This window comes from Prionailurus viverrinus, chromosome B2, assembly GCF_022837055.1.
Source record: "Prionailurus viverrinus isolate Anna chromosome B2, UM_Priviv_1.0, whole genome shotgun sequence".
NCBI classification, from domain to species: Eukaryota; Metazoa; Chordata; class Mammalia; order Carnivora; family Felidae; genus Prionailurus; species Prionailurus viverrinus.
The window spans coordinates 34,347,691-34,357,509 of record NC_062565.1 but is presented as its reverse complement, the minus strand read 5'-3'; the positions used below and the strand labels follow the sequence as shown (position 1 = coordinate 34,357,509).

Genomic DNA, 9,819 nt, shown 5'->3' with positions numbered 1-9,819 from the left:
GGGGCTTGAACTTACAACCTTGAGATCAAGAGTCTCAGGCTCCACCAACTAAGCCAGGCAGGGTCCCTTGTTTGTTTGTTTGTTTGTTTGTTTGTTTGTTTAAATATTGTTTTGGCTGTTCTGGGTCCCTTGCAATCTGTATGAATTTTAGAATCACCTTGTTGATTTCTCTAAAGAAGTCAGCTGGGACTCTGATGGGATTGCATTGAATGTGTAGATAATTTGGGGAGTATTGCCAACTTAACAATGTTAAGTCTTTTGATGTATGAACATAGGATGTTTTTCCGATTATATAGGTCTTCTTTAATTTCTTTCAACAATGTTTTGTAGTTTTCAGAGTATAAGTTTGGTACTTCTTTTGTTAAATTTATCCCTAAGTATTTTATTATTATTTTTTGAGATTTTATTTTTAAGTAATCTCCACACCCAACGTGGGGCTTGAACTCACAACTCCAAGATCAAGAGTCACACACTCTATTGACTGTGCCAGGTAGGCACCCCAGTATTTTGTTCTTTATTAGGCTATTATAAAGGAAATTTTTTTCTTAATCTCATTTTTTCATTGTTCATTGAAAGTGTATAGACATATCATTGATTTTTATTATAGATCTTGTTTCCTGCAAACTTGCTGAATGTACTTATTTTTCAAAATTTTTTTAATGTTTGTTTATTTTTGAGAGAGAGAGACTGAGCGTGAGTGGGGGAGGAGCAGAGAGAGAGACACAGAATACAAAGCAGGGTCCAGGCTCTGAGCTGTCAGCACAGAGCCCAACATGGGGCTCGAACCCATGAACCATGAGATCATGACCTGAGCCAAAGTCGGACGCTTAACCAAATGAGCCACCCAGGCACCCCTACTTATTATTAAGTAAGCTCTACATCCAACGTGGGACTTGAACTCACAACCCTGAGATCAAGAGTCACATGCTCTACTGACTGAGCCACCCAGGTGCTCCCGAATTCGCTTATTGGTTCTAACAGTTTTTAAGTGGATTCCTTAGCATTTTCTATACACAAAGATCATGTCATCTGTGTTTAGAGATAGTTTTACTACTTTCTTTCCAGTCTGGATGCCTTTTAATTTCTATGTCTTGCCTAATCACCCTGGCTAGAACCTCCATTAAAATATTAAATAGAAGTGGCAAGAGTGGACATTCATGTCTGTTCCTTGTCTTTTTCTTGGAAAAGGTATCAAGTCTTTTAAGCATGGTGTTAGTTGTGAGTTTTTTTGATGATATTCTTTATCAGCTTAAGAATGGCTGCCTGGCTTTGTAAATAAAGTTTTAGTGGAACACAGCCATCCCATTCATTCATGTATTGTCTATGGCTGATTTGAACTATAATGATAGAGTTGAGTAGTTGTAACAGAGACCATATGGCCTGCAAATCTAAAATATTTACCATCTTGCCGTTTAAGGAAAAGTCCACTGACATCTGTCTTAAACTGCTAAATTTTAGGATTGTTTGCTATGAAACCATATATAACTGAAACAACTCCCAGGCTTTGACTGGAACCTCAAAGAGCTGCAACATTGGGTAAGGAGGAACCATAAACAAACAAACAAACAAACAAACCATAAATAAACAAACCCTCCCACATACTGTAATCCAGTTTCAAGTCATCTGGGAAGCTCAGAAAATCAGAAGCCATGAAATTGAGTTAAGGTGATCTTAGCTTACCAGTGTCCCCAAATGCCTGCAGAAACCAATGGAAATCCTTTTGGGAGGAAGATGTTATCACTGTTGCCTTAAATGATTTTTCAAATACAATGTCCAAAACATAACCAGGTACATGATGAGATAAAACCTCATGAGGAAGAACCAGTAGTAAAAATTAACAATGGAAACCGATCTACAGGGACTCTAGATTGAAATTAACAGACATAAGCCATAAAACAGCTACACTTACTTTGTTTAAGGAGAGAAAAGCCAAGCTTGAAAATTATAGCAAGTCACAAAGAGACATAAGAAGTGACATAGCAGATCTGAAAAGACCCAAAGAGAAATTCTGGAACTGAAAAAAAAAAACCCAAACAAACAAGCAAACAACAAATTAAGAGCTTGATGGATGGGTTTAAGAGGAGAATTTTTTTTTTTTTAAGGAGGCTCCATGCCCAAGGACACTAAGTGACTTGATCTCATGACCCTGAGATCAATCAAGAGTCGCATGTTAGGCACCCCAAGAGAAGAATTTTTTAAAAAGCTGAAGAGAGAATTAGTGAACCGAAGAAGAGTCACAAGAAACTTTTACAACAGAGCGTTGAAGGACAAAAGATAGAAGATACAGAAGAAAGGATGTAGTGAGAAGGTCTAATAGGTATTTCAACTGGGGGCCCAGAAAGAAAGAGGTACAGAAACAGTAATTGAACATACAATGGCTGAAATTTTTTTCAAAATTAATGAAAAATTATTCAAATGTGATAAGCAGCCATGAAGTGACATACATTCACTCCACCATGTGGTTTGACTCTTAAGACAGTGTATCTTTAGGGCACCTGGCTGGCTCAGTTGGTAGAGCACGCAACTCTTGATCTCAGGGTCGTGAGTTCAAGCCCCATGTTGGGTGTAGAGCTTACTTAAAAACAAAAACAAAAACAAAAACACACCAGCACATCCTTCCCGTGCACACCTACCTTTGAAAGCGTTCTGAAACCAACATAAAGGTGGATCCATAGCAGATGGAACAGGGCTTGTGTGGGATGAGTTCAAATACAAACTTTGCCACTCCCTGCTGTGCTACCTGGAGGAGACTGCCAAACTTCAGTTTTCTCAGCCAATAAATGGGGCTAGGAATACAAGCCCACCCCACATCGCCGTTGTGAGAATCGAGTGATACGGTGCATGTGAACAAACCTAATGAATGCCAAGGGCTTTAAAAATGAGATATGGTTTGAGTAGGATCACAAACATTCCCAGGGGCACTACCAGTGACAGGTCAGACTGGCTACATAATTTGCAGGTGAAATGAAATGAAAATGCAACTGTCGAGAAATTATTAAGAATTTCAAGACAGCGACAGCAGAGCATTAAACCAAGCGCAGGTCGCACGCCCATGAAGCCAGCCTTGGTAATAGGCCCTGCAAAGAACCGCTCTGTGCGTTAGGAAAGGGCTGTCTGTTCCACATCCAGGTGTCTGCAGCCATAGCCCACGTTATCTTTGAGCTCTGAAGGGCAGCAGTGTTTGGGGAAACTGCAAGCACACGTGTTTCCAAATGCCAAGGAGGGCAAGTGCAGCGACCGGAGTGGTTTTCTGAGAGAGTGGGTGGGGCCAGCCGGGCTGCCATCAGAACTGTGGAACTGACTGTTCCCCACAGACTCTGGCCTAGAAAAAAAAAAAAAAGCCTGCAGCTGTATCTACAGGGCCTGTTGTTGTTTGCTGCGGTGTGTTACAACACAGCCTGGCAGCCTCCGGGGCCTTTCTGTCTTCCTCCTGGAAGAGCCTGGTCCCAGAACATGTGACATGGCCACACAGCCCTGCAGATTTCCCATACTGCTCCTCGCTGTTCCCTCAATTACCAGGCTTTTCCAGGTCTGCATGCTTTTTTGCTCATCCTATCCTCTGCAGACTAGGAATCCCTTTCCTTCCTCTTCCACATCCCTCCATCTGGCAAACACCATCTTTCAAAACTCTTTTAGGACTCAGCTCTAATGCCACCTCCTCAATGAAGCCTTCCCTGCCTTTCCCAGGAAAAGCCAACTGCTCCTTCCTTGGAGCTGTCCACTGTAACATAAGTGGTACTGACATGTAATGTGGAAGTCACCAGCTCCTTGGCTAAAGCCTTCAAGGGCTGAGACAATGTCTCCTCACCTATGCGGACTCTGCACACAGCACAGTGCTTAATACTTGCTAGTAGTAAGCACAGTAGACGCTTAATCAACTGGGGTTAGAAACTTTCAGAACAAATCATTGAAGAAAAAATGGTTGGATTTGGATTCAATCACCCATGTCTTGTTGAATTAATGTATGAATAAATTGTGTCAGTGATTCTCCCTGGCATCTGGTAAAAAGGGAAGCTTCTAGGCATTAAGTCAGGGCCTTCTTTGCTCTTGAGGTTTCCGTGTTGGCTCTAGTTGTTTTTTTCCCCAGGCACCACGTCCTGAAGGCAGGGATGGTGATTTGTTGAAGAGGGTCTTCAAAAATACCTAAATGACCAACATGACATAGCGCAGAGAGCAGATTTGGAGCTAAGAGATGTGGCTTCTGATCTGGTTATGGGACATAAGATTTCCATAGGTGACTATTAAGTCCCATAGCTATGAGACTTTAGGTTTCTGTTTCTCAAAAATGAGGGGTTTGAGTTAGCTACCCCTTAAAGCCCAGGTGCAGCCAGTTCTATCTCCTCATCTGAATCTCTATGGGAACTACTCAGAGGCAGCCAGCCTTCTGGTTGGAGGAGCTTAGCCCCTCTTGAAGCTGCGTTTGCTCAGCGGGTCTACCCTTTGCTGATGGGGGGGTGGGGGCGGTGGTGCGGTGGGAAAAGGGGATCAGAGAACACCAATATTTTTTAAGGTCTTTTGCTGTCTCAATGGCCTGGTGTCTCATGCTTGAAAGGCAGAAAACCACGGGAGAGCATAGTCTTCACAGTCATTTAGTGTCCATGGGGAAGTACCACGGGCTAAACTGGTTCTCAAGATGGGATTTTCCCGAGGCCCAACGGGGCATTTTTTTTTACTTCCTAGGGCTAACCTAGTATGCTTACCTGACACAAACATCCTGGCCTGCCCCTCTCCATCCTTTGGGCAGGCCTGGCAAACAGGCAGCAAGGCAGAGCTTTCAGAGATACGATTCAGATGTGAAGTCAATAGCTTGTTTAGGCATGAGTTTCTCTGAAGGTAAGAGACGGTGTGAGGGGGCATGGGTCAGTTTCCTTCATCCCTTCCCGCCGGCCCCCACAAAGGCCAAGGGCCAGACACGTGGGCTGGCGTGGAGAGGCGGAGTTTACACTAAGGCGGAGGTGCAAATGGACGGGGGCGGAGTCTTATTTGCATAGACGGTGCGCGGCCACCAATCCGGACGGGCGGAGCGACAGCCCGCGCGCCTTTTGGGGGCGGACTGACAGCCCCAGGGCCCTATCGAAGACAGGTCCTGCGGCCGGCGGGGGCGGGACCGCGCCGGGCGCTGCCCCGGGGATTCGGGCCGGTTCGCGGGCGCTGCCAGTCTCGGGCGGCGGCGTCCGGCGCGCGGACGGCCTGCTGGGTGGGCTGGGGGCCGAGCAGCGCTAGGGTGAGGCGGAGAGAGAAGGGGCCAAGGAGCAGCCACGGCGACAGGTACCGGCGCCATGGCCGCAGGGATGGGGCGGGCGGCCGCGGCGCCCCGGGAACCGAATTCCCTCCTTCGCGGTCAGATCGCCGCCGCGCCGCTTCGGCGCCCCCTCACGCGCGGTTCTCCTGCCCTAGAGAGGCAGGCTCGGGGCGAACGGGGCGGGGGAAGCCTCGAGGCGAGCGCGCCGGATGCCCCTTGCCCAACTGCGGGGCCCCTCCGCGCCCCGCCGGCCCGCGGGGTCGGTGCTCTCTCCGCGAGGCGCGGAGTCGGGCGACCTCGAGAGCCGCTCCCCGCCCCCGCCGCGCTCCGCCTCGCGGAGTCGAGGCCGGTCGCGCCCGCTCGTCCTCACCCGGCTTTTGTTTCCTGCCCGAGGTGACAGGTCCCGGCTCCGGCTCCCGTCGGTCTCCCCCGACTCGCCCGAGGCCCGGCGCCTGTGACCGCGACCGCCCGGAGCAGGCTGCGGGACCCGCGGAGAGCCGGGCGGCGCGTGAGCGGCCGCCGCCGCGGGCGGGAGAGAAACTTCGCCTTCCGGGGCCCGGGCCGGCGGGCGAAGTCGAGCCGGGGTGAGCCGTGCGCCGGGACGCCGCGGGCGCGATGGAGCCGCGCACACCTGGCGGGGCCCGTGGCGGGTGAGGATAACGGAGTGTCCCGCTGCTGCGCTCCTCGCTTTCGGTTTGCGCTCCCGGGGCGGTGGGTGTGGATGCGTGTTCGCCGCCTTCACCTGCCACCATGGGACAAGTGACTGGGATACAGCATCCCGGCTCTCAGCCGCTCTTGAAGGGTGCCAGTGCAGCGCCTTTCTAACAGGTGATTATTCTCGTGCCAGGTGAAAGCCAGTTCCAACTTGTTTTAGGGCTCCTGACTTGGTTCACTCCTGGAACGTTAGAACTCCTTCCACTGATGTCTGAAAAGGTGTACTGGCAATAGTATAGGAGTCCAACCCAGTATTGATTTAAAACAAAAAACAAAAAGCACCAACCGTTTGAGGGGGTCAGCGTGCAGATTGATTGCATTCTTTCCATTGACGAGCCTGGAGGAACATGGTCTTATTTTAAAAATTCGGTTTCTGCAGTGGTGGCGAAAGCGTAGTAAGGTACAAAGTCAGTAAATGGAGAATGCAGAAGTCTAGATACCCTTCAGGGTGGTTCAGGACAGCGTGTACAACGTTTGGCCGCCATTCAGTAAATTCTGCATGAAGTAGTTTGAGCTCGTGGTTTTGGATTTACTTTTCAGGAGTATGTTTTCCAGTGGAATAAGGCTTAGCATTGAATGGGAGCTTTCTTTGGAAAAATGGGAGTAGACAGGCGTGTTTATTTTCATTGTCTTCCCATTTTGTTAGATTGTGGACAAGGGAAAAGTCAAGGCATATTTTGGTTAAGTGTTTTTAATAGTCTGTGGAATTCTGCCCCCCGCCACCACCCCCACCCCCACCCCCACCCCCACCCCAGAGGGGTTTTTACTTTAGAGAATTGTAGTAGCTTTTTCTCTTGGTGTATGAATCAAAGGTCAGGGATAGACTTGAACGAATTTTTATTCTTTTTGGGAAATTTTTATTTGTCGTACTTTCACTTAGCCTTTTCTGCGTCTCTCTCCCAACTGACCTCCACTTACTTAATCCACCATTATGGACCTGACCAATGTAGGGCATCTACAGAAAAAATACACTTAAAAGTAGTATATAATTATTTTTTAAATGTAGTTTATATGTATTTAAGTTTATTTGTAAGTAACTTGATTTAGCTTACTTAATTTTTTTCTAATGTGTGTTTTGTGTCTATTGGGGATGACTTATATTTAAGAGGGGTGCAACTTTTTAAAAGCAACGTTATAGTTTTGATTTAATTATGCTACTTTATTAATATTTCACTGAATGGTTATTTTATTATGTACCTAGCTATTTAGTAACATCATTTAAAGTTGAACTCTTTAACCAATAGGCTAGTTGTGACTGGGATTTTAAAACAAAATCAAAGAGATGGTCTTTATGAAGTGTTTTATATCTCTAAAACAACAGGGTTAAGTGTTATGAGGTCTTTGTCCTTACAACATTTAACAAAACAAATACATACTTTTTTAATCTTTAATTTTGGGTGTTTTTTTTTTTTTTTTTAAGAAAAAAACCCCCATAATTTTAACGAGTTCAACATGAAAACCTTTTAAAACACTGGATTAGGCAACTAATTAAATCCTCAATTTTCTCTTTGTTCTTGGGCTGGAAAAGAACACATATTTTGGGTTAGTTTCCTAAAGGTTTCTTAGCTTAGAACAAATCAGTCTAGAGAAGAAAGAACATCCTCATTCTGTAGCTGTAGAAAAAGTTATTGCTATTAAAGCAGAGTTGTCTTTTTGATGCTTAGGGGAGATTTGTTCAACAGTGGCACGTCGTGTTGAGTGAGTTTTATTCTACATAAATAGTTGTAAGGAATCTTATAAGTCTGAGGTTCTCTTTGTTTTGGATGACTTAGATAATTGTTCTTTAAAGTGTATAGGAATATATGAGTTTTAACTAGTATGTGTAATTTTCTATGTATAAATAATTATTACAATCCTTATCATATGGTGATGTTTAAATATACCACATATAGTAAATTAAACTTATATTTCATAGTTTTATTTACACAAAAGCATATTTTAGGAACTTTATTAAAAGCCCATTTTCAAATTCAGTTTTTAGATATTTTACTGGTTTTTTTGGTCCACTTTAACTTGTGGTAGACCATATCAAAATTATCAACCACATTTCAGTTTCAGAATTAAGCATAAGTTGAATTCTTATATGTACACAATAAACATATTGAGTGTTTAAGTCATTTATCCTCAGGTGTGGTTCTTTTTGTTGTTTGGGGGTTGGCAAATATTTTTGAATGAAGAAAGGCACAAAGAAACAAGGACATATACTAAAATAGCTAATCTGAGGATAAATCAAGTGGCCGTGTTAGACATGAATATGGCTTTATTTGACCCCAGTACACATGTTACATCTAGCATTAAGAATATCTCTGTATAGGCCTTTAATTAATTTTTCAGAGTTCCTAAAGAAAAATCTATATTGTTCATATTTTGGCACACCAAATTCTGTGATTACTCAATGCTGAACAGTTAAATACAGACATTTTATAATTCTGAAACAATTTGAACTTTTTTTTTAAGATTTTTTTTTTTTTTTTTTTTAAGCTGTCTACTCAGTGTGGGGCTTGAACCCACAACCCTGAGATCAAGAGTTACATGTTCCACCAATAGAGCCAGTCAGGCACTCTGAAACTTTTTGAACTTTTTTTTTTTAAACAAAAGTTTGTCTTTTTTCTTTTATTTTTTGGAGAGAGAGAGAGATTGAGAGCACGTGTGAGCAGGGGAGAGGGGCAGAGAGACTATCACAGGCAGGCTCCACGTTCAGCTTGTGACTGACTGAGGCACCCTGGCGCTCCTGAACTTTCTAACATAGTTGATTAGTAATTATTTTGCTTTCTCATTATTGTACATGTCTGAATTTTCTACAGTGCATTTCCCCCCCCTACTTCTGGCCAGCTTTAAAGAAAAATTTTGCATGGTTTACTTTTCACCAGTCTTTTCTGGCATGCTCCTGGTGTTACCAGAATCACCTGGATCAGTGATAACCATTGTGCATATTCTGTAGTATTTTTCACAGGCTGGGCCCAATTCAGTATTCTTGCCGCTGCGTGTTGGGCCCCAATTTTGGCCAAGATAGTGTAGTGCTTATTTCCTCAAGGCTGGGTGGTTGTTGGCTAGGATGACCAGTTTGGCCGTGTCTGATTATTTTATCTACTTGTACCCCATCATGTACTGTCCCCTTATCATATCAACTTGGAGCCTAGGGGTAATTGACTCCAGTGAGGACTTCTGTGCAGCTACCATCTTCCTGCCTTAGGTGTGGGACAGCTCCAACCAAGAGCAGTCTCCAGTCCTGGCCAAGGAGCTAGTGAGAAAGGCTCTATAGTGCTTTTTTTTTTTTTTTTTTTTTTTTTTCTTGACTTCTGATAATATATCCCCAAAGTGTAAAGAAAATTAAATTTACATACAGAGGAGACATACACTGAGTGGTTGTTGGTATGTAAATAACTATTGACTTTAAAACAATAGCCACTTAAGTGTGATTTAATTTGCAAATAAGATACCGTTACATGACTCTTCCGTCAAAAGAGAGCTTAAAATAATTATAGTAGGGCCTAACTCACTCTTGTAACTAATTTGTATAACAGGTTACTAAGGATATTTAGCAATATTTTAAACACTAAAATTCAAGCTCTCAAAATAATTTGTAACTCACAATTTGTTATGAAGAGAATTACCCTGTATTCTCCTGAAACTTAAACATGTAAGACTATGTCCTTAAATGGGGCAAGTTCATTTTATGCTTAATTTAGTATTTACTTCTAGTCTTTTGGAAAACATCTAGTTAATGAGAGTGAAGGACCACCAGAGGGAGTATGGGGTCTACACAATTGCTGTACCTGTTTTCTGCTCTTGGTTTGGAAGAAAGATATTTTAAAAATAAGAATAAAATTGTAATTCTCTAAAACAGTCAGGAAAAAGATGAT

The 9,819-nt window shown here is 43.8% G+C and overlaps 1 protein-coding gene and 1 pseudogene across 7 annotated transcripts in view; one reads left to right on the top strand and one right to left on the bottom strand.

Annotated features, from left to right (window-relative positions):
- Window positions 1-5,138: 5,138 nt before the first annotated feature.
- The window catches only part of FKBP5 (FKBP prolyl isomerase 5), a 118,483-nt gene continuing 113,802 nt past the window's right edge, over window positions 5,139-9,819 (top strand). For 2 of the 7 annotated variants that reach the window (XM_047857919.1, XM_047857920.1), the window contains exon 1: window positions 5,139-5,268. The gene's annotated coding sequence lies outside the window, so the exon portion shown is untranslated. Of the gene's footprint in view, window positions 5,269-5,871; window positions 5,893-5,939; window positions 6,071-9,819 lie in introns of those variants that run through there. The other 5 variants (XM_047857918.1, XM_047857923.1, XM_047857925.1 and 2 more) reach the window with 3 other exon arrangements.
- Window positions 8,813-9,624, bottom strand: LOC125165273 (60S ribosomal protein L30-like; annotated as a pseudogene).